The 18,580-nt window shown below is 43.7% G+C and overlaps 1 long non-coding RNA gene across 3 annotated transcripts; it reads right to left on the reverse strand.

Moving 5' to 3' along the window:
* Window positions 1-1,986: 1,986 nt before the first annotated feature.
* Window positions 1,987-9,942, reverse strand: LOC124706142. Of its 3 annotated transcripts, none has more exons than XR_007004288.1 (8): window positions 9,745-9,942; window positions 9,397-9,483; window positions 7,671-7,765; window positions 7,437-7,584; window positions 6,751-6,898; window positions 5,834-6,009; window positions 4,384-4,531; window positions 1,987-2,221 (listed from the first exon to the last, which is right to left on the reverse strand). It is a non-coding gene; the product is annotated as an uncharacterized LOC124706142 (long non-coding RNA). The 3 variants fall into 3 exon arrangements; XR_007004289.1 differs by having other exon boundaries at window positions 5,816-6,009; XR_007004290.1 differs by having other exon boundaries at window positions 7,437-7,587.
* Between the last annotated feature and the right edge of the window lie 8,638 nt (window positions 9,943-18,580).

Genomic DNA, 18,580 nt, shown 5'->3' on the forward strand with positions numbered 1-18,580 from the left:
GTGAGGAAATAGCACATAACACCAGTTGTTGGTGAATATTTTGCATAGAACCATAGGTTGTAGTTTGTTTTGCACAGAACACCATATTTCCCTGTAATCTTTGCAAGAAACACATAAAACATAGTTAGCCTATTTGACACAACAATTAGAGGAGTGGTCTGGTTCAATCAATCTGATTCGACCAGTATATTCTTCTACTAACCAATGTAGGCTAGGATGAGGCGATGAACGAGGCGACCGAGACGGCGTGGGTCACGCCGGCGTCTAGGCTTCGGCGGCGGCTGGTTTTACCGCCGATCGGGCCGGTGCTCACGCCGGTGGTGGGTCCCCTAGGCTCGGGGTCGCGTTTTGATCCCATCGGCGAGGTTTCCGATGATGAAGACGAGATCTCGGTGGCCGAGGAAGTTGCGTGGCGCGGGCTCGACGATGTGCCGCGTGTGCTGCCTCTCCGCAACATCGACGGCCAGGGCGACGGCGAGCATCTTGATGAGTTCTGGTCCAAGATTGGGTACCCTACTGCGGCATCCAGGTCATGGGAGAGGAAGACGGCGGCCGCCACTTCGGGTGGGCAGCAAGCCCGGTCCTCGTCTCTGACTAGGACGGTGAAGCCAGCAGGGGGAGGAAGACAGGCGTCATCTTCACCGCCGGTTTTCCGCCTGCCCAAGCCGCCGATGAAGATGAAGGCCTGGTAAGGCACCCTCCCTCCCTCCCTCCCTCTGAAGTTGCCGAGACCTACAAGCTTTTTTGTCGGTTGTGGTAATGAGGCTACGCTTGATCTTCAGTTACCGAACTCAGTTTATAAGCCTCAGCTGATTACTTCTGGAGCACCTACAGCTTTGTTGGTGCCGCTGCCGGACGCCTCGAAATCATTCTTCTTCTTCCCCATGGTGGTGAGGCGGTGCGTGGTGGTGGTGGTGGGAGTGGAGGTGTGGGCGATGGCAGGAACGATGCCGGTCGACTTTCAAGGCCGGCCGCTCGCTGGAAACGATGCCATTGAAGGCGGCGCAGAAGCCCAGCCGCCGCCTGCCAGTGCGCGCGTAGAAGAGGCAGCCGCAACATTTGGGATTAATTGATTTTCTATACACACGGATGTGTTAACTGGTCGTCTCGGTGTACCAATTATAAAACTGAGAAAAAAAACTCTTGATCTTATATCAGATAATGATTATTTTAGGGAAATGCATAAACTTTCTTTGAGAAAAAGGGAGCAATTAATCAGCAAGACTTGATGAAACTTTGGCATTGATTTTGACTTTTTCTGGACATTTAGATCACACAACAAATATTATGAACAATAAAATCATGCATAGAGCGCAACTCCGAGTGCACATTCAGATGTACAATTCATCTCAATCGACCACAAAGAGATACACAGGCTAAGAATAAAGATTACAGATGCGGAAAGGAAAGGAATCAAACATAGCTTGTTCTCTGAATGTGCGGATTCAAAACCAAGAAAAATACAACACGGCAGCTCTCCTCTGTTTTTCTAGCCGGTAGTTATTATATGCTTCCATTTGCTACATGCTAGTTATTCCACAACTAGCCTTGTTTAGTTTTGCGTCACCAATTGGTTCCCAGATGTTTTGGAGAAATAGGTCGACCCAAGTTTTACGGGCTCTATGGCGTCATGGTCCTTGATTTTCTGACAAATCAATCCTAGATTAATGTAATTGGTCGAAATTTGCAACTCTGCATATTAGTGCCACGTTGGCAGCTAAAACGCAGCCAAGTCCACGTACATGAAGGTAAAAAGTAAAAAACACCATCGGTCGGTGAAGCCAACATACTGACTAGCCATTTCTTGGTTGCTATTTACACAGCGAGAACCGGTCAGGGAATTATCTTTAACATCAGCAAGAATATTCAAAATTTTAACATCACCATCACGGATTTTTAGGATATTTGAAAAATATAGCAGAACAATTGAAACTAAATACACAATTCAACTCAGGCATCGAAGTTGAATCAAAGACAAAATGCAAGTTATGAACAACTATTATTACGACTGTTTATATTACAACTTCTAATCATTCCAATTTTCCAACCATTGAATAAAACACGAATTCATTCAAACAATACCGCACGGGCCGCAACCAGCGATGCAGCAACACGAGAACGTGCCTGTTGGCGGTGCACCAAGCAGCTGCCCAGCCAGGCAACGCCGTACTCCTCGACGCCAAGACACATCAGTAATAACCTCAGCTGGACCAGACCAAACCTGGAGAACATGCATGTCATAGAAAAAGACATTATTATTTAGATGTTTAGCTATTACCAATACTATCATTGGTTGCACAGAAACTACAGTCTGCATTATTAGATGAGCAAGTTCGCAACTAGCTGTAGTAAATTGAGTTGAGTTAGTAAGCATGCAGCAGCAATCTTTTAGAGTATGAATAAGACTATCAGCACACAAATAAATTGACAGAATGTAAGCAAATACCACCCCTTGAAACACTAAACAAGCAATATACCAGAATCAATTATGGATATGGATCAAATAAAGACCGATAAATCAAAGTGGTTAGACATCACATTAGTCTGCTATGCAAGTGGGCTTAGCATAACTCCTTGATTAGATGGCTGAGACTTTCCTTGTACATAAAATTGAAATGAAATCTCCTGGCTCGTAAATGGTAATCGTGTGTGCAAGACAGACAAAAGAGCACAGTTGCACTAAATCAATTACTGGTGAACCATAAAAACTATTAGTATCGAAAAGAGTTGACGAAGGACTGAAAATTGGGACAAAGTATCAAGACCATGAAACTCTGGATTCGGGAGCCCAATTCCACCACCCATGTGTGAACCGAGACAGTGGTGCTATGATTGGTGAAATAACAGAATGATGAACCATATTATACTTTTGCTTGGGTAATTGGATTGGTGTAATTTGGTTCACATTAGCAGTCTTTTGACTCTGAACCCATCAGTCAACTCTGAAGAATAAATATGCATGCCATAAGTTAACAGATAACTATTGTAAATTTCACCGAACAGGAGGTTTTAAAAATATCAATGTAAAGTAGGATGCATTAAGATTTACTCTTGGACACCTTGCCCACCTCTTTTGAGAGGAAAAGAACGATATGCAAGCATAGTCAAATATGCCTCAATACTGGACACTCCTATCGTCTTCCAAACAAAGAAAAGGCTTAGAAAGAACATTACAGCGGCTTAGCAAGTAAATATGCCTCAGTAGATGAAAAACAACAGAATGACATGATCATTTTGCGAATAGCCCAATCATATGGCTGATTTGCTTATAATATCAACCGACAATGAAACTTTGCTATCCCGAGACGATATCGTGATGAGAAATAGCACTACTAAGTACTAGCGTGGCTCAACAAGACTTGAAGGACCTGGGGACTCACATGACAACATAACTAAATTCATATATGATACTTGACATCATGAGTAAGAAGAGGCTAAGAAACTAAATTTCTGTGGCGCTGGAAAACAAGCAAGAGAGTAAGCCGTAAGAACTGTTGTGTGACAATCCACTTATCAAAAAGGAAAATTATTTCAGGTAACAAAGGAAATAATTCTTCACCACAGTGAGTAGACACCATCCAATCAGCAAACATAATGCCTGCAAGGAGAAGGTATTGGACCATTTCTTCAGGAATGTGTGTGAAGTTGATTTGGTATTTAGCTACCGCAAGGTGACATTCTAACAGCTATGTCCATACTTATTATCTCATCTCAGTATGTTCATGCTTTTAATGGAAAAAGGGGAAACACTTGGCTGGCGTGGCTAAGTTTTTGCATGAACGATAATATACCCTGGTATCCTCATGCTAATTTGGTCAAATGAAAATACAGGCTGCCATCGAGTAAGTAGGTCCAATGTAGGACATCTTATTGGACTTAGTTCAACACTACAATCATGTTTAACTAATTATTTATTTGTCGTTCATTTTTCCATAACCATATATTTGACATTTTCTTCAAACTTCAGTTACTTTACACAGGAAAGGAGAAACCAAATATATAAAGAAAAAACTTGATCAGCCAAGTATATTAGAAGAACATAGAAGAGTATCATGGTGTGTAAATCTGCAGTGTTAAAAAAGGTGGATATTTTGAGGCATGTTTGGGTCTCTCCTTGCCTATTTGTGACTGTGTGGTCGTTCCTCGAAAACCATATGTACATATTGTCCTCTATGGATCAGGGCATGTTTCAAGGCAAAAGGCAGAACTAGTCTTAAAACTGGAAGCTGCAAAATTTTGGTTGCTAAGGTATGGCACATGGAATTAGTCCCAACAGAACAAAGCACCCAACGGAAAGATTTGTTCGTCTGTCACACTCTACACAAACATACATGGCACAGTCGGCAATTAGGGGGGCATCGAGAGATTAAGAAAAAAAAAGACCTTTAAGGGGCGACGTGGCTCTGTAGGAGACGTCCGGGTCACAGAAGACAGGGGCAGCATGTCAGGTTGATGTTAGCATCAGCTTCAGTGGATAGCACCACCAAAGGGCACCACTGCCACCACGCCACCACCAGATCAGCAACATGACCTGAGAAAAATGGAATCAAAACATGCATTAATACGTAGATAGAAGCACAGCGTATAAATTATCAAACAATTTCTAGGTGGAGTTATTATATTTTTAACACTCTTTAATCCATTAACAATTTCCAAGACAAGAATGGAATTCAAAGAATTGGCAACGATGTGCATTGTAGCTACAGAACGTGTAAACTTATAGAAAAAAACTACATAAATGCAACAATATTATTTGCGCAAGCCATAAGTCCCAACACCAATCTATCAAAATATTTCAGACTCAATGATCTTAACCGCTTTTTGATGCAAAAGAGGTAATTAGCTAGATAAAAATAGACCCACAATTTACATGTGAAGGTACAGAGGGAAAAATATTAAGATGTTGTTTCCATGACAAAAAGACAAGAAGCATGCAAGTTTGAGCAATGTGTATACATCTAGAGACACAACAAATTAACATTGGAAACTGAAGTATTATAAGAGTAGCCCCATTTTGTCAATGTCTGAAGGCATAAGTACAATAATTGATTATTTTCAAGAAAGAGAAAATTGCATTAGGCCACTCTTCAGTTTCATTCATCCATAACCGGCGCGTGAGAGCAACACATACATTTGAATGAAACATGTATGGCAATAGTATGTAGTGAACCAAATTAACATAGAACAATGGCAGCTATTATTTATGTAGATAGATACCTTGGTATCCTGCTATTTTGGTCAAATGAAAATACAGGTTGCCATCAAGTACAGGTCCAATGTAGCCCATCTTATTGGGCTTAGTTGAAGACTACAATCATGTTTAAGTATTTATTTGTCTTTCATTTGTCCATGCCAATTTAGTAGTCGCTAGACATTCTCATATTTCCATGACCATATATTTGACAGCTTCTTCAAACTTCAATTACTTTACACGGTAAAGGATAAACCAAGTATATAAAAAAAGCTTAATCGACCCAAGTATATAAAAAAACAAACAAGCGTATCATGGTGTCTAAATCTGGAGTGTTAAAAAGAAGGTGGATATTTTGAGACATGTTTGGGCCTCCCCTTTTGCCCTATTTGTGTTACTGCGTCCATTCCTCGAAAACCATATGTACATATTGTCCTCTACAGATTTGGGGCATGTTTCGAGGCAAAAGGCAGAACTAGAGTCTTAAAACTCGAAGCCGCAAAATTCAGGGTGGGCCAACAAATGGAAGTAGTCATCACATGACAAAGCACCTAGCAGAAAGATTCGTTCGTCTGTCACACTCTACGGGAAAATACACAGCACAGTCAGAAATTAGGCACACACCAAGAGATAAAAAGAGACCGTTCCAGGGGTGACATGGTGCTGTAGCCTGTAGGAGACGTCCGAGTCAAAGAAGACATGGGTAGCATGTCGTAGTGGACGCTGGCAGCAACTCTGGTGGACAACACCACCACCACAAAACCCCTGGAGGGGACCACTGCCACCACACCACCACCGGAGGCAGCAAGCAACATGACCTGAGCAAATCAGAATCAAAACAAGCATTAAAATGCAGATCGAAGCCAAGCGGCTAAGCTATCAAACAATTATAACAGCAGCCCTACACATGCAGCTAATATAAGCCTTAAAAGTACAAGTGGGGTTATTATATTCCCAAGACAAGATTGTATCAAATCACTGTTTAATCCATTAAAAAAATTCCGAAACAAAAAAGGAAAGCAAAGAATTAGGCATTGAAGTGCATTATAACTACGGAACAAGTAAAATTATAGAAAACGCCACATGAATGCATCCATATTTCTTGCGAAAGCCATAAATTCCAGAGGCAAACTATTAAAACATTTCAGACTCAATGAATTGATCCTCTTTTTGATGCAAAAGAGGTAATTACTAATTAGCTAGGTACAAGTAGACCCGCAATTCACATGTGTGAGTACAGATGAAAAAGATTAAGATGTCATTTCCCATGGCAAAAAGGCAAGAAACTTGCAAGTTTGCGCAACTTGTATACATCTAGAGACACAATAGAGTAAAATTTGAAAGAGAAACTGAAGTATTATAAGAGCAGCCCCAATTATGTCAATGCCTGAAAGTAAAAGAACAATAATTGCTTATTTCAAAGAAAGACAAGATTGCATCAAGCCACTCTTCAATTTCATTCATCCATAACAGTGAGAGAAACACATACACTTCAATGAAACATGCATGGCTATAGTATGTAGTGAACCAAATTAACATAGAATAGTGGCAGTGGCAACCTTGTAGGCTAAGACCTTGGAGAAGTGCAAGTGGCAGCCGCCGGAGCGCCTCTCTCTGTTGCGGCACTTGCAGCTCACCACCGTGCCTCCTCCCGGTTGACCTCCAACACCGTCTCCAAATTCACGCATCCTCATGTATGCTTTAAACCTGAAAATACATGTTAGTAAGCGTAAACAAAAAAGTAAAATAGCCATACACACATCGTGCATGCAACGTTGTCTGTAAAACATTTATAATGCAAATCAGTTTGAGCAAAGGAATAAAAAAAGCTTCAGTCCAAGGCAAGCCTTTTTAATAACTAAATCCGAATAATCCACTTTCTCCAGGATCAAAGGACATATAGCAAGAGGAATACGTATTCATGTCCAGAAATTTTCAGTCCATGGCAAGGTTAGAAAGTTTTTATGATGTCAACATACTACAAGACATGCTGACTCAAGTACTCATAAGAATAAGAATTAATAATATAGTTGAGTTGCAAATATTAATCATATAGTTTTTGAACCTGGCGACTACAAGTGTAAAATAAAATCTGGATAGACAGAAGAGAGAGCATTACATCCAGTGCATCAAGAGATGAAGTTTTCATAGAAAAAATCCAACTCAATTATTAACCTTTTTACTTGCATTTGGAAAGAAGAAAATGCACACACAGAGATGAGCATGTGCAGGAAGCATATCATACCAAAGTACTAGCTGTACTTGATGGTGATGTCGGTCCTGCTGGAGGAAGTCTCTGTCAACCAGGGCTTAGAAGCAGGACAACGGCGTCTCAACATCGTTGCGGAACTCGTGGGATAGACGGTGCGAGCAGCCACGGAGGTCTATCCTGCCTGCTGTGCCAAATCATATATCATTGCAACACGTAAAGAGATAGGGATTTGAACGGGGCGGGATTGGGCAAGGAAAAAGACAGTACGTATGGACGCCAATTTTTACAAGGTCCTGAACAGAGGCGGCCATCATGAGGGTGACCGACCTATTCCTCGACGCCACCCAAAACATATGCAGACCCTACAAGAAAGGAACCATGGAGTCAAATTCTATCGCAAAGGACATAAGAGGAATACAAATATATTACAAAGTATAAAACAGGGAAAAATCTCTTGCCCCGTCATTCTCGGAAACTTTCAAGCATTGGTTGTGCTAAAATTTCAGAGAATTATTATCAATACAATTGTGAAGTATATGATGACAACTGTTCAATCTTGTAGTGACGGAGCTTCTTTAAAGCAAACCAATGCCATGGCCCGGCCTGCCTAACAACATTTTCCCTATACCAGCTATTATTTAGTAGTATAAACACAATTAGGTAAGTCTAAACACACTGCTCTGTGTCGTTTTCTTCCCAAAAATGTTTCTTCGCCCACCCTAAGTTTTGTTTCAAGCTCCGCCGCTGCAATCTTGATCAAACTTTTATCACATATTTTAGGAGGCTGCATATGTGATCAAACATTGTTGAAGCGTGATTAAATCCTAAGATTTAAGAGGCAACGTATCATGTTTTTATAGAGAAGCTTGGTTCTGGACATTGCTAGCTACAACTAGATAGCAGAATGAACAAGTACTGCTAGGTACTAATTAACTTCAGATCAAGGAAAGTAAGGATACAAACTTGCTAGCTAAAATTAGCTAAGAGACAGCCAGCAACGGAGACCAAGCTCATGACCAGGACACCAAGCAAATAAATTCCAGGACCAGAAGTTGAAAATCTAGAATGCGTAACCTCTTCAAGTATATCATCCTAGTCACCGTTATTCAGTTAGAGATGTGTCCTATTGTTGCTCACCATTGAAAGAAATAAGTGTTTCAGTTTGGTTCGGCACTTGTTTTATCTTGGACCACTTTGAATAGGCTGAGTTGGTAGAATAGTTGGGTTCAACTTGGCCAGTTTGATTTGGACAGAAACCATTCGGTATAGTGACTGGACGACACCAAGACGAATAGGGCAAACAATTCGCCGCCCCACCGCCGCGCAGTTACAGCCTGTCGTGGAAAGGATTGCAGGCTGCCTGCCCGCTTGGAAGGCCAAGTTGATGAACAAGGCTGGGCGTCTCGCCTTCGTCAAGGGTCCGTCCTTGGAGCCATTCCCCTACATCAGCTGCTAGTGCATGCGCCTCCTAAAAAGTCGCTCAAGCAGCTAAAGAGGATTGAGAGGGTCTTTCTCTGGGCTGCGCATGTGGAAGCCAATGGCGGCAACTGACATGTCTCTTGGCGCTGCGTCTGCCGGCCAATATCGCTGGGTGGCTTAGGCATGCATGACCTGGAATGCACTGGGCTAGCATTGCGCATGAGGTGGTTGTGGTTTTCGCGCACGGACATCAACAGAGCATGGATCGGTCTCGACCTGCAGTTTTCTGCTGAGGAGCGCGCCCTGTTCTTCGCCTCCACCACGATGTCTCTCGGCAACGGAGCCACTGCCCTGTTCTGGGAGGATCGCTGGATTCACAGCCGCTCCATCAGAGAGCTAGCGCCCATGCTCTACGATTGCATCCCCAAACGCAGTACGAGAACAAGGACTGTGGCCTAGGGGCTCCAGGGCAACAGCTCGGCGTGCACGAGATGGTGACACCAGTTCTGCTGGATGAAGTACAAAGATAAAAGGATTCAAGCAGGGTGGGATTGGGCGAGGAAAAATACAGTACCTTTTGGACGGAGATGTTGACGAGGCCCTGAACCGGCCATGGTGGTCCTGACCTTTTCCTCACCGCCACCCAAAATACATTCAGACCCTGCAAGAAAGGAACCAGGAAGTAAAACTCAATGGCATTGGACATAAGAGGAATACACGTATATTACAGGGGGAAATCTCTTGCCCTTTCATTCTCGGAAACTTTCAAGCATGGGATGTGCTAAAATTACAGAGAATTATCCTCAATACAATTGAGAATTCCTTGATGAAAATTCGAATATCTAGCACTAGATCATAGCAAGCTAGAAGATGTAGACTCTGAAAATTCGAATCTGAACAAGATTTAAAACTGCAATCGTACATCACATCTAGGACGCCTCAACCGGCGGGCGACACTCCGGGATCGAATCGTAGAACAGGGCAAGGTGGATTGTTCCTACAACCGTGCACCGTCCTGCAAGATCCGTTGGTGCTGCAACACCACTCAACACTCTGAAGATGAGGGGCGAGCACGGCGCGGAGCCGAGGCGCTGCTGTTGGGGCGAAGTGGCCTCACAGATGGAGGTTGCCGCATCTCCTGGCCAGCTACGCATGCGCGCGTTTAGGCGAGCTTGACGGAGCACCCAGCGACGCGCGCACCCCGGCGAGCAAGGCCCGTCGTGGCTCCTGGGGTGTCGAAGACCGCGCGCGCGGTGTCGAATGCGGTGCTGGCGATGGGATTCGGCCGGGAGGAGGAGCCGGAGCAGCGTGGTGGGCGGCGAGGATGGGGGGAGCGCCGGCGAGGGGCAACATCGGGGGAGGCGGGCGAAGAGAATGGGGATTGAACCGTCGAGTGAGGGCGTGATTTCCGTTTTCCTTTTACTTTGTTTGTTTGACACATGCCGTCTCAGATCAGCAATACGCATGGAACATTTACGAAAGGACCTAGGCGACTAGGGTTTCCTGACCTAGGCGACTAGGGTTTCCTCCTCCGGCCGGATTTCCTCTCCGACGCGGAGTCACCTCGTCTAATCTGAGGAAGTGTTCGTCTCCGGTTCATCGCCTGCTCCGCGTGGGCGGGTTGTCTTCTTGCGTGGAACCCTGGGCTAGGGTTCTTGTGGTTCGGCTATGGCTTCCCCTACCTCGAGTGCTGCGAGCCAGACAGGAGAGGGCTCGGGATCGAAGAAGGAGGAGAGACTGGATGATCTTCTCCAGCGATTGGGAATCGATGAAGAGGAAATTGACGATCTTGTTTTTGAAGAAGAAGCTGATGCACCAAAGGAGGGAATCAAGTGGATGGCTCTGGTAAAGGTGCACTCCATGAACTTCTTTAGCCCTCAAACCTTTGAACAACATATGCGTTTTGCTTGGAGTCCCGCAAGAGAGGTCAACTTCAGATCGTTAGAGAATAATTTGTTCACAATCCAATGTTTTTGTCTGGGAGATTGGCTGAAAATTACCAAGGGTGGCCCATGGTTGTTTCGCCAAAACGCAGTGACTATTGAAGAATACAATGGACTTGTACCTCCTGAATCTATTGATTTGAACTTCCTGGCTGTTTGGGTCCAAGTTCATAAGCTACCGGATGGTTACCGAGGAGAAACTTTGGTGAAGAACCTAGTAGAACGCAAGGTGGGATCAGATGCTGTTGTGGATAAAACCCCTCATGGGTTGGGTGACTTCATTAGAGTGCGAGTGAAGCTTGATCTTCGTAAACCCCTGCCAAGGTTTGTTACTATATCAAGAGCAGGACATAGAGAATTTTTCAAAATCCAGTTTGAGAAAATCCCCAGGTTTTGTGGCGCGTGTGGCATGGTTGGCCACATTCATCTGGAGTGTGGAACAGACGAACATGATGAAAGCAAATTGAAATGGGGGGACTTCCTGAAAGCAGACAGGGAGACTTGGCATGGGCGAGTTGCGTTCGGAGGAAATCGGGGCAGAGGTCGAGGACGATCTATGGATGGTCGTGGAAGGTTCGCTGGAGGTGGCCGAAACATGGAGCCACATGAGCTGGTGGTTCCTGGTCGGGGCCGTGGGCCCGGTTTCCCAATCAGCTGGCGACATAACGCTATCCGACAAGTTGGGGATGCTGAGATGGATGAAAACCTGAAGGATACAGCAACAAGCCCAGTTAAGGTTCCTGAGGTAGTAATGACAGATGAAAATACCTCTGATCCTGGAGCTAAGAGAAGATTAAACATGTCACTTGAAATAGCAGAGAAAGAGCAAGAACAGTTGGACACAGATAAAGGGGCACCAGCAGCAATGTTGGTAGATGATACTGGAATATCTAAGGAGCCTCATCCAGAGGTGAATGACACTGATAGAAAGAAGCGTTCGAAGAAGGAAGGAGCTAACTCCACTTCGCTAGGATCGGCGGGTTCCCTTGAGGAACCTGTCCGGTCGCAATGAAAATATTATCTCTGAACTGTCAGGGTTTGGGGAACGACCCGACAGTTCGAGCGCTTTCGGACCTACGAAGGCGATATAACCCCGATGTTATGTTCCTATCAGAGACACATTTAGAAGATTACCCAGCAGAATGTTTGAGAAGAAGAATGCAAATGGACTTCAAAATTGTTAATCCTAGCTCAACCCGAAGTGGAGGTGTTTTACTCCTATGGAGGAAAGAGATTGTTATACAGCAGATTTTTTCAGATCCAAAGTATATTGATGTCACAGTGATTGAGTCAACAGATAAAACCTGGAGATTAACTGGAATATATGGAGAACCCCGTTGGGAAGATAAGTACAAAACGTGGAATAAAATTAGAGAATTGAGCATCAACTCTACTATCCCATGGGCCATAATTGGTGATTTTAATGAGATAGCTTTTTCTCATGAGAAGGAGGGAGGTAACCCAAGGCCTGATTCGTTTATGCAGGCGTTCAGACAAGCTTTGGACGACTGTAATTTGAATGACTTGGGTTTTTCTGGTGATGTTTTCACGTGGAAGAGAGGTAAAATACGTGAAAGGCTGGATCGGGCGGTGGCAAATCCTGCCTGGATCACTATGCACCCGGGTGCTGTCTTACAACATCTGGGGTATATTAAGTCTGACCATCGTCCTATTATGTTGGATACAGAGTATAAACCTGATCTACCTATTCATACTGTGGGCCCACGCCGATTTGAAGCAAAATGGCTGCGTGAGCCTGGGTTTCGGCAGGTAGTGCAAGATGCATGGGCAGATGCTTCATTATCTCAGAATGGAGTTCTTGCCAGACTTAGTTCTATGCATGCAGCATTGCATGAATGGGATTCAAATGTCCTGAAGAAGCCGAAGAAAAGACTACGAAAAGCTCAACGTGATTTAGAAGAGGCTTTATCTGGACAGTTAACGGATGAAAATGAGGCCAAAGCTAAGGAGATGGCGAATCTTATTGAAATCCTCCTTGAGCAAGAAGAAGTGTACTGGTCACAGCGATCCCGAGCTAATTGGATTAAATATGGTGACAGAAACACAAGCTTTTTTCACAATTATGCGACGGCTAGAAGGAAAAAGAATTTAATTATTAAGTTGAAGGATGGTAACAATAATTGGGTGGAAGGTACAAATGATCTTAAACCCCTTGTGCTTAATTATTTTACTAACCTGTTCACTTCTGAAGTCCATGACACAGACCCGGCTGTCTTAGAAAGGATTCAACCGAGAGTAACTGATTTGATGAATGAAAGTTTGATTGCTCCGTTTACTGCTGAGGATGTCAGAAAGGCGGCATTCAGCATTGGGGACTACAAAGCACCGGGGCCGGATGGCCTACATGCTATCTTTTATAAGCAGTTCTGGAATATTTGTGGAGAGGATATTACACAAGAGATATTGCAGGCTATGAACTCTGGGCAGATTCCTGATGGATGGAATGATACTACTGTGGTCCTTATCCCAAAGGTAGAAAATCCTGAGCTAATTACGCAATTCCGTCCGATAAGCCTGTGCAATGTCATCTATAAAATTATATCCAAGATGCTGGCATTTCGACTAAAACAAATTTTACCTGAAATTATATCTCCTACTCAGAGTGCGTTTGTCCCCGGTCGTCTTATTACTGATAATGTCCTTGTGGCATATGAGAGTATTCACACTATAAAAAATAAGAGATCGGGGAGTAATGGATACTGTGCAGTTAAACTTGATATGCACAAAGCTTATGATAGAGTTGAGTGGATTTTTCTTGAAAATATGATGAGGAAGATGGGTTTTTCTGAAAGATGGATTTCAATCATTATGGCCTGTGTCAGATCTGTCAGATACCAAGTGAGATTTAATTCAGAGGAAACTGATATGTTTGTTCCTACCAGAGGACTCCGTCAAGGGGACCCTCTGTCTCCTTATTTGTTCTTGCTGTGTGCAGAGGGGTTATCAAGTCTACTGTTGTATGAAGAAGAAGTTGGTGGTATCGATGGGGTTAGAGTGTGCAGAAATGCACCGTCAGTTTCACACCTTTTATTTGCTGATGATTCTCTTATCCTCATGAAAGCTGATATGAACAATGCAACTTCCTTACAACGTGTCTTGGATACGTACTGTGCAAACTCGGGACAATTGGTGAGCCTGGCGAAGTCAAGTATCTTTTTCTCTCCAAATACTAATGTTATCCTCAGAGCAGAAATTTGTGAGGCTCTACACATTGATACAGAAGCATTATCAGATAAATATTTGGGTCTCCCAGCTTTAGTGGGGGCGGACAGGAGTGATTGTTTTAAGCACTTCATTGAAAGGATTATCCAACGTATAAATGGTTGGAAGGAAAAGCTCTTATCGATTGGTGGCAAAGAAATTCTTTTGAAAGCTGTGGCTCAGGCCATCCCAGTTTATGCTATGTCGGTCTTCTTAATACCAAAAGGAGTTTGTAAGGGCATGATGGATGCAATCTCCAAATTCTGGTGGGGTGATGATGATAACTCTAACAAAATGCATTGGTTTGCATGGTGGAAACTCTGCTACCCCAAGAATGAAGGTGGAATGGGATTTAGGGATTTTCACTCTTTTAACCTTGCTATGCTAGCGAAGCAGGTAGGGAGGCTGATTGATACTCCGGATTCCCTGTGTGCAAGGGTCCTTCAGGCCAAATACTACCCAGATGGAAACATTTTGACAGCAGGTCCTAAAACTGGTTCCTCTCTAACCTGGCAAAGCATCTTAGCTGGTGTTACCACGTTTAAGCGAGGCTATATTTGGAGAATTGGCAACGGAGAACGTATAAATATTTGGCGTGACCCCTGGATCCCTAGTAGCCCGTCTAGGAAGATCTTATCGCCTAGAGGGGGAACAGTCTACACCAAAGTCAGTGAGTTAATTAACCCTGTTACTAATCAATGGGATGAGGACCTTCTGAGAAACATTTTTTCTGAAATAGATGTGAGACGTATTCTGCAAATTCCGTTACATAGTCAAGGTTTCGAAGATTTCATTGCTTGGGGAGCTACCTCGCATGGAAGATATACTGTAAGGTCGGGATACTACTTACAATGGCGACATCAATTTGGTCCCTCAGCGGCGCAGCTAGCTTTACCTGGATCTTCAGCTACAAACCCGGTATGGAAGACCTTATGGAAGATGAAGGTACCAAGCAAAGTGAAATTTTTTATTTGGAGGGCATTACATGGAATTATCCCTCTCAAGTGTATTCTTGCAAATCGACACGTTCCAACCTCGGCGAGTTGTCCGATCTGTGGAACAGGACCGGAGGATGTGGCTCATCTGTTATTTACTTGTCCAGCGGCTACTCAGCTATGGAATGCTTTGGGAATTTTGGATATTATCACCAATGCAGCCCACACGGATCGGTCTGGTTCAGTTATTCTTGAGATTTTATTAAGAAGACAAGATAATGAGTTACAGGGGTTTGAAAATGTGGGTTTAAAAGAAACCATCCTGGTCACCTGTTGGTATCTTTGGTGGATAAGAAGAAGGCGCACACATAATGAGTCGGTACCGCCAATGTCTAGATGCAAAATGTCGATTCTTTCCATTGTTGCCAACTCAGAAAGAGCTACAAAGGGGCAAGGTAACTCTGAAATTGTAAAATGGATGAAGCCAGAACCTAGATTCATCAAATTAAATGTAGATGCAGCTTATCATGAAGATCAACGTGCGGGTTCTACAGGCGCGGTTCTGAGGGACTTTGAAGGCCGCTTTGTTGCAGCATCAAATATGCTTATACCGCATGTAGCGTCTGCGGCGACGGCTGAGGCAATTGCTATGAAAAACGGGCTTCTACTAGCAAACAGAATGGGATGTAATAGAATTCACGCTGAATCTGATTCCATGGAGACAATCGATGCTTGTTCTGGAGGTGATACTTGGTGGAGTGAAGCTGCTGCAATTTTTGCAGACTGTGTGGATCTCACCACAGCTATTGGAGATGTGAAATTTCAACACTGCCCGAGAGAAGCAAATAAAGTGGCCCATGAACTAGCTAGGGTTTCTTTTTCTAATTCAAGTTCTTGTAATTGGGACGATGATCCCCCTAGCTTCCTTTTGCCTTTTTTGCTTGATGATGTAACGATATTTTGATTTGGGGCGGCAAGTTTCAGACGCACTCTTTTCCTTCCAGGGTACCTAAGGGGGCTGGAAGGTTTTTAATGAGGCGGCTTGCTAGCCAGTTATATATATACATGGTTCAAAAAAAAAGCAATACGCATGGAACACAAGACAAGGCCTTAATTTACTTCGTTTGTCCCGATGTATTATTGGGCTGAGCAACGCAGTCTACTAGTACTCGATGTGTACCCCATTTCCTCCAATTAGAGCAAATTTCTCACTGTAAATCAACTACCCCATTTAATTAGGGCATACCAACCGTCTATGAGCATCCTCTTCCAACCTTTTTATTTATTTATTTAGGGTAATACCGAAGCGATAAAAGAGGAGAACGGATGCTGTCCAGAGTAATTTACATAGAGGGTATTAATTAATTACTAAGTAGTGGGCCTGAATCCACAACTATACTCCTACAATTTGGTGCTAGACTACATCGGGGTTAAAACGCAGCTGCGTGCAAATCCCCTCCACCATGCATCTCTAGGATTCGCTCATATATCGTCTATTCAGCTAGCTAGGTTGTGATTATTGGTCAGACTTTAGAGTCCTTTTTTACAAAGATCAATCGATGTGTTGTGCGACGCTAGAATATTTGTTGGCTTATTAGGCAAGGGCCTAAGTTTAGCCGTGATCATAAGCTGAAACACACACTAGAATATTTGTTGGCTTATTAGGCAAGGGCCTAAGTTTAGCCGTGATCATAAGCTGAAACACACACTAGAATATTTGTTGGCTTATTAGGCAAGGGCCTAAGTTTAGCCGTGATCATAAGCTGAAACACACACTAGTTGTACTTCAATCGTGTTACCTCAGCTCAAGTTGTGACCGCCTAGGCCGGCTAGCTAGCTCGTGATCAGGTCGTGCCTATAAACGCAAACTGCTTGATTAGTTTGTACCAGTGGCGGAGCCAGGATTGTATCAAACCCTGGGCCAAAATCTTAAGCGCAATTTTTTAAGAAAATCATGTATCAAATTTGTAGGTACAGTTTCAAAGATAAGACATATATATAATTTCAACTTAGTTCTTAACGATGCTATATAGTACATAAGAGATGACAAAGAAATATATAGAAATGGTAGGTACCAGGATACAATAGATACTAGCAAATCAATGTCTTCGCTCATCTAGGCCTCCCATGACCATATCAATAGTAGTTACCTGTCCATTTTCTATTGCTAAAGAAGAAATCAATAACAATGTTCATTAACTGAATGTCTTTCTCAAGGAATAATCAGAATTCAGAAATTGCTCTTGGCTACCTGCCTGCTTCTATCAGGCGGGCAGCGGAGCCAGCCGGAGGCGAGCAGCCAGAAATAGATCTAAAGAGGGGGCGAAGAGGATATACCGAGTGGTGCATGCGCCGGGCGATGGCGAACAGCTATGGCCAAACCACGACGTGGCAGACCTGCAGTGCAGGACGTAGGGAGGTCAGCCAGAATGCCGGACAGGCAGTGTGAGCCGCGAGGCGGCGAGCAGCGAGCCGGCGGCGGCGCTGTCTACCTTGATTGGAAAGGTTCGGGACGTTTTGGACTTCAGCGCTTGATGTCTGGTTCATCCGTTGTTCACGATCCGCGAAACAGAGGAACATGGAGCGCTGATGGACTTTCCTTTTGGGCTGTAAGTAAGCTGGACCACGGGCCACTGATAAAACCCATATAGGTAATAGGCCAATAGATTTACTGCGCCCCGGGCCATGGCCCTGGTTGCCCGGTGTGTGGCTCCGCCCTGGTTTGTACCGTGCGCATGGAACTGGCTAGCTTCTTTATCATATAATACGGATGCATGCCATGTTATGCATCGTGTCAAACAACAGACATGGCGGTGGTCCCTAAAATGAAGATAGAGCAGCCCCATCCACTGTGTCGACGCTATTAATTGTGACCACATGAATACCACCGATATTTGTCAACATGGCTTGTCCATGCATCTTTATCGGTGCGATGATGAACCTTACACCATGTAAGAGGAAGTCACATAAAATCAACATATTAGGTGAAAAGCTATCGGGCTTCTTTGCAATGGTCCCTAAAGCACATGGACACATGAAATCACAAAAAAATCGGAAACCCTATCTTTTTGGTGTGGAGTCATAATATTGGTATATAAGGTAGTTCTAAATATGAAAATCAAATACACAACTTCGTCATGGCAACCTAGACCCTAACCATAGATGTATACCCCACAGCCCTAGGTTTAGACCCTAATCTTGGCCTAAACCCTACACCCAATCCCTAGATAGGAAAACGGTTAGAGAAAAGTCATTCGGCATTTTCGATGGCTATAGGGCACTCTTTCTGGGTTCCATGTTCTCATTTTATGCATGCAACGATAGCTATTATCTATCATTTCATGTGTTGTCTCGTCGTTGTGGCGGCGCGCCAGGAATTCCGAGTATCCAAATATTCTCCATAAATGTCTTTTTTGTATGAGCTCTAATCAAGGCATATTAGAGGGATAACTACTTAGGGTTTATAAGCCTTCTAATTTTTTTTGTTGGATCTTGTTGCTTCATCTCTACTTGACGGATCGTTGCCGGGTCTGACAAATTGGACCCCTCTTGACTCCGTTCCAACTAGCCACCTCGCTCGAGCGATAGTAGAATTGTATCTCCGTGTGGTAGTTGTGAGACTTCCACATATATATATGTTGGGGTGACGCAATGTCCC

Source organism: Lolium rigidum, chromosome 4 (assembly GCF_022539505.1).
Source record: "Lolium rigidum isolate FL_2022 chromosome 4, APGP_CSIRO_Lrig_0.1, whole genome shotgun sequence".
In the NCBI taxonomy this organism is placed as follows: domain Eukaryota; kingdom Viridiplantae; phylum Streptophyta; class Magnoliopsida; order Poales; family Poaceae; genus Lolium; species Lolium rigidum.